This window comes from Rhamphochromis sp. 'chilingali' (genome assembly GCF_963969265.1).
Source record: "Rhamphochromis sp. 'chilingali' genome assembly, chromosome: 1".
Lineage (NCBI taxonomy): Eukaryota > Metazoa > Chordata > Actinopteri > Cichliformes > Cichlidae > Rhamphochromis > Rhamphochromis sp. 'chilingali'.
Window position 1 is genome coordinate 17,029,223 of NC_137929.1, and position 6,321 is coordinate 17,035,543.

Sequence of the window (6,321 nt, forward strand, 5' to 3'; positions counted from 1 at the left end):
GTGGTGTAAGTGGCCTCAGCCAGCAGCCACAGGCCCTGGTGTGGTGTAAGTGGCCTCAGCCAGAGCCACAGGCCCTGATGTGGTGTAAGTGGCCCCAGCCGGTCACTCAGGCCCTTGTGTGGTGTAGGTTGCATCAGCTAGCAGCACAAGACATTGGAAAAGAGCCAAAAGCAGTGTCGTTAATGTGCCCTCATTAATGGGCAGCTGCTTTTTGTCTTTTAATTCACCCCTTCTCTGGATCAAAAGCGGTTCAATGACATGAAAGGCTTACTGCACCAGGTATTCCCAGGCAGTCTCCCATCCAAGTACTAACCAAGCCCAGCCCTTCTTAGCTTCCGAGATCAGACGAGGTCGGGCGTGCTCAGGGTGGTATGGCCGTAAGCTGCTGGCTCCAGCACAATGTCTCAATTTATGGATTCAAGTGATTAGGTGGCAAGTACCTGAAGTTACGAAGACAATCCTATAACCATACCTGCATGTTTGCATAATACCCTAACCCAAAGGCTCAGTTTGGCATTTATCCAACAGCACAGGCCCTGGATTGTTGAAGATGGCCTCAGGAACCAGCACAGGGCCTGGTGTGTTGTACATGGCCACAGCAAGCAGCACAGGGCCTGGTTTGGTGAAGATGGCCTCGGCCAGAAGCGCAGGGCCTGGTGTGATGTGAGTGGCCTGAGCAAGAGCAACAGGCCTTGGTGTGGTGTAAGTGGCCTCAGCCAGCAGCCACAGGCCCTGGTGTGGTGTAAGTCGCCTCAGCCAGAAGCCACAGGCACTGGTGTGGTGTAAGTGGCCTCAGCCAGCAGCAAAAGGGCCCTGGTGTGGTGTAAGTGGCCTCAGCCAGCAGCCACAGGCCCTGGTGTGGTGTAGGTGGCCTCAGCCAGCAGCCACAGGCCCTGGTGTGGTGTAAGTGGCCTCAGCCAGCAGCCACAGGCCCTGGTGTGGTGTAAGTGGCCTCAGCCAGCAGCCACAGGCCCTGGTGTGGTGTAAGTGGCCTCAGCCAGTGCCACAGGCCCTGGTGTGGTGTAAGTGGCCTGAGCAAGAGCCACAGACCCTGGTGTGGTGTAAGTGGCCTCAGCCAGCAGCCACAGGCCCTGGTGTGGTGTAAGTCGCCTCAGCTAGAAGACACAGGCACTGGTGTGGTGTAAGTGGCCTCAGCCAGCAGCAAAAGGGCCCTGGTGTGGTGTAAGTCGCCTCAGCCAGCAGCCACAGGCCCTGGTGTGGTGTAGGTGGCCTCAGCCAGCAGCCACAGGCCCTGGTGTGGTGTAAGTGGCCTCAATAGCAACTAAGGCCCTGGTGTGGTGTAAGTCGCCTCAGCCAGCAGCCACAGGCCCTGGTGTGGTGTAAGTGGCCTGAGCAAGAGCCACAGACCCTGGTGTGGTGTAATTGGCCTCAGCCAGCAGCCACAGGCCCTGGTGTGGTGTAAGTGGCCTCAGCCAGCAGCCACAGGCCCTGGTGTGGTGTAAGTGGCCTCAGCCAGCAGCCACAGGCCCTGGTGTGGTGTAAGTGGCCTCAGCCAGTGCCACAGGCCCTGGTGTGGTGTAAGTGGCCTGAGCAAGAGCCACAGACCCTGGTGTGGTGTAATTGGCCTCAGCCAGCAGCCACAGGCCCTGGTGTGGTGTAAGTCACCTCAGCTAGAAGACACAGGCACTGGTGTGGTGTAAGTGGCCTCAGCCAGCAGCAAAAGGGCCCTGGTGTGGTGTAAGTCGCCTCAGCCAGCAGCCACAGGCCCTGGTGTGGTGTAGGTGGCCTCAGCCAGCAGCCACAGGCCCTGGTGTGGTGTAAGTGGCCTCAATAGCAACTAAGGCCCTGGTGTGGTGTAAGTGGCTTCAGCCAGCAGCCACAGGCTCTGTTGTGGTGTAACTGGCCTCAGCCAGCAGCCACAGGCCCTGGTGTGGTGTAAGTGGCCTCAGCCAGAGCCACAGGCCCTGATGTGGTGTAAGTGGCCCCAGCCGGTCACTCAGGCCCTTGTGTGGTGTAGGTTGCATCAGCTAGCAGCACAAGACATTGGAAAAGAGCCAAAAGCAGTGTCGTTAATGTGCCCTCATTAATGGGAAGCTGCTTTTGGTCTTTTAATACACCCCTTCTCTGGATCAAAAGCGGTTCAATGACATGAAAATGAAAGGCTTACAGCACCAGGTATTCCCAGGCAGTCTCCCATCCAAGTACTAACCAAGCCCAGCCCTGCTTAGCTTCCGAGATCATACGAGGTCGGGCGTGCTCAGGGTGGTATGGCCGTAAGCTGCTGGCTCCAGCACAATGTCTCAATTTATGGATTCAAGTGATTAGGTGGCAAGTACCTGAAGTTACGAAGACAATCCTATAACCATACCTGCATGTTTGCATAATACCCTAACCCAAAGGCTCAGTTTGGCATTTATCCAACAGCACAGGCCCTGGATTGTTGAAGATGGCCTCAGGAACCAGCACAGGGCCTGGTGTGTTGTACATGGCCACAGCAAGCAGCACAGGGCCTGGTTTGGTGAAGATGGCCTCGGCCAGAAGCGCAGGGCCTGGTGTGATGTGAGTGGCCTGAGCAAGAGCAACAGGCCTTGGTGTGGTGTAAGTGGCCTCAGCCAGCAGCCACAGGCCCTGGTGTGGTGTAAGTCGCCTCAGCCAGAAGCCACAGGCACTGGTGTGGTGTAAGTGGCCTCAGCCAGCAGCAAAAGGGCCCTGGTGTGGTGTAAGTGGCCTCAGCCAGCAGCCACAGGCCCTGGTGTGGTGTAGGTGGCCTCAGCCAGCAGCCACAGGCCCTGGTGTGGTGTAAGTGGCCTCAGCCAGCAGCCACAGGCCCTGGTGTGGTGTAAGTGGCCTCAGCCAGTGCCACAGGCCCTGGTGTGGTGTAAGTGGCCTGAGCAAGAGCCACAGACCCTGGTGTGGTGTAATTGGCCTCAGCCAGCAGCCACAGGCCCTGGTGTGGTGTAAGTCGCCTCAGCCAGAAGCCACAGGCACTGGTGTGGTGTAAGTGGCCTCAGCCAGCAGCAAAAGGGCCCTGGTGTGGTTTAAGTCGCCTCAGCCAGCAGCCACAGGCCCTGGTGTGGTGTAGGTGGCCTCAGCCAGCAGCCACAGGCCCTGGTGTGGTGTAAGTGGCCACAGCAAGCAGCACAGGGCCTGGTTTGGTGAAGATGGCCTCGGCCAGAAGCGCAGGGCCTGGTGTGATGTGAGTGGCCTGAGCAAGAGCCACAGGCCTTGGTGTGGTGTAAGTGGCCTCAGCCAGCAGCCACAGGCCCTGGTGTGGTGTAAGTCGCCTCAGCCAGAAGCCACAGGCACTGGTGTGGTGTAAGTGGCCTCAGCCAGCAGCAAAAGGGCCCTGGTGTGGTGTAAGTGGCCTCAGCCAGCAGCCACAGGCCCTGGTGTGGTGTAGGTGGCCTCAGCCAGCAGCCACAGGCCCTGGTGTGGTGTAAGTGGCCTCAGCCAGCAGCCACAGGCCCTGGTGTGGTGTAAGTGGCCTCAGCCAGTGCCACAGGCCCTGGTGTGGTGTAAGTGGCCTGAGCAAGAGCCACAGGCCCTGGTGTGGTGTAAGTGGCCTGAGCAAGAGCCACAGACCCTGGTGTGGTATAATTGGCCTCAATAGCAACTAATGCCCTGGTGTGGTGTAGGTGGCCTCAGCCAGCAGCCACAGGCCCTGGTGTGGTGTAAGTGGCCTCAGCCAGCAGCCACAGGCCCTGGTGTGGTGTAAGTGGCCTCAGCCAGAGCCACAGGCCCTGATGTGGTGTAAGTGGCCCCAGCCGGTCACTCAGGCCCTTGTGTGGTGTAGGTTGCATCAGCTAGCAGCACAAGACATTGGAAAAGAGTCAAAAGCAGTGTCGTTAATGTGCCCTCATTAATGGGCAGCTGCTTTTGGTCTTTTAATACACCCCTTCTCTGGATCAAAAGCGGTTCAATGACATGAAAATGAAAGGCTTACAGCACCAGGTATTCCCAGGCAGTCTCCCATCCAAGTACTAACCAAGCCCAGCCCTGCTTAGCTTTCGAGATCAGACGAGGTCGGGCGTGCTCAGGGTGGTATGGCCGTAAGCTGCTGGCTCCAGCACAATGTCTCAATTTATGGATTCAAGTGATTAGGTGGCAAGTACCTGAAGTTACGAAGACAATCCTATAACCATACCTGCATGTTTGCATAATACCCTAACCCAAAGGCTCAGTTTGGCATTTATCCAACAGCACAGGCCCTGGATTGTTGAAGATGGCCTCAGGAACCAGCACAGGGCCTGGTGTGTTGTACATGGCCACAGCAAGCAGCACAGGGCCTGGTTTGGTGAAGATGGCCTCGGCCAGAAGCGCAGGGCCTGGTGTGATGTGAGTGGCCTGAGCAAGAGCAACAGGCCTTGGTGTGGTGTAAGTGGCCTCAGCCAGCAGCCACAGGCCCTGGTGTGGTGTAAGTCGCCTCAGCCAGAAGCCACAGGCACTGGTGTGGTGTAAGTGGCCTCAGCCAGCAGCAAAAGGGCCCTGGTGTGGTGTAAGTGGCCTCAGCCAGCAGCCACAGGCCCTGGTGTGGTGTAGGTGGCCTCAGCCAGCAGCCACAGGCCCTGGTGTGGTGTAAGTGGCCTCAGCCAGCAGCCACAGGCCCTGGTGTGGTGTAAGTGGCCTCAGCCAGTGCCACAGGCCCTGGTGTGGTGTAAGTGGCCTGAGCAAGAGCCACAGACCCTGGTGTGGTGTAATTGGCCTCAGCCAGCAGCCACAGGCCCTGGTGTGGTGTAAGTCGCCTCAGCCAGAAGCCACAGGCACTGGTGTGGTGTAAGTGGCCTCAGCCAGCAGCAAAAGGGCCCTGGTGTGGTTTAAGTCGCCTCAGCCAGCAGCCACAGGCCCTGGTGTGGTGTAGGTGGCCTCAGCCAGCAGCCACAGGCCCTGGTGTGGTGTAAGTGGCCACAGCAAGCAGCACAGGGCCTGGTTTGGTGAAGATGGCCTCGGCCAGAAGCGCAGGGCCTGGTGTGATGTGAGTGGCCTGAGCAAGAGCCACAGGCCTTGGTGTGGTGTAAGTGGCCTCAGCCAGCAGCCACAGGCCCTGGTGTGGTGTAAGTCGCCTCAGCCAGAAGCCACAGGCACTGGTGTGGTGTAAGTGGCCTCAGCCAGCAGCAAAAGGGCCCTGGTGTGGTGTAAGTGGCCTCAGCCAGCAGCCACAGGCCCTGGTGTGGTGTAGGTGGCCTCAGCCAGCAGCCACAGGCCCTGGTGTGGTGTAAGTGGCCTCAGCCAGCAGCCACAGGCCCTGGTGTGGTGTAAGTGGCCTCAGCCAGTGCCACAGGCCCTGGTGTGGTGTAAGTGGCCTGAGCAAGAGCCACAGGCCCTGGTGTGGTGTAAGTGGCCTGAGCAAGAGCCACAGACCCTGGTGTGGTATAATTGGCCTCAATAGCAACTAATGCCCTGGTGTGGTGTAGGTGGCCTCAGCCAGCAGCCACAGGCCCTGGTGTGGTGTAAGTGGCCTCAGCCAGCAGCCACAGGCCCTGGTGTGGTGTAAGTGGCCTCAGCCAGAGCCACAGGCCCTGATGTGGTGTAAGTGGCCCCAGCCGGTCACTCAGGCCCTTGTGTGGTGTAGGTTGCATCAGCTAGCAGCACAAGACATTGGAAAAGAGTCAAAAGCAGTGTCGTTAATGTGCCCTCATTAATGGGCAGCTGCTTTTGGTCTTTTAATACACCCCTTCTCTGGATCAAAAGCGGTTCAATGACATGAAAATGAAAGGCTTACAGCACCAGGTATTCCCAGGCAGTCTCCCATCCAAGTACTAACCAAGCCCAGCCCTGCTTAGCTTTCGAGATCAGACGAGGTCGGGCGTGCTCAGGGTGGTATGGCCGTAAGCTGCTGGCTCCAGCACAATGTCTCAATTTATGGATTCAAGTGATTAGGTGGCAAGTACCTGAAGTTACGAAGACAATCCTATAACCATACCTGCATGTTTGCATAATACCCTAACCCAAAGGCTCAGTTTGGCATTTATCCAACAGCACAGGCCCTGGATTGTTGAAGATGGCCTCAGGAACCAGCACAGGGCCTGGTGTGTTGTACATGGCCACAGCAAGCAGCACAGGGCCTGGTTTGGTGAAGATGGCCTCGGCCAGAAGCGCAGGGCCTGGTGTGATGTGAGTGGCCTGAGCAAGAGCAACAGGCCTTGGTGTGGTGTAAGTGGCCTCAGCCAGCAGCCACAGGCCCTGGTGTGGTGTAAGTCGCCTCAGCCAGAAGCCACAGGCACTGGTGTGGTGTAAGTGGCCTCAGCCAGCAGCAAAAGGGCCCTGGTGTGGTGTAAGTGGCCTCAGCCAGCAGCCACAGGCCCTGGTGTGGTGTAGGTGGCCTCAGCCAGCAGCCACAGGCCCTGGTGTGGTGTAAGTCGC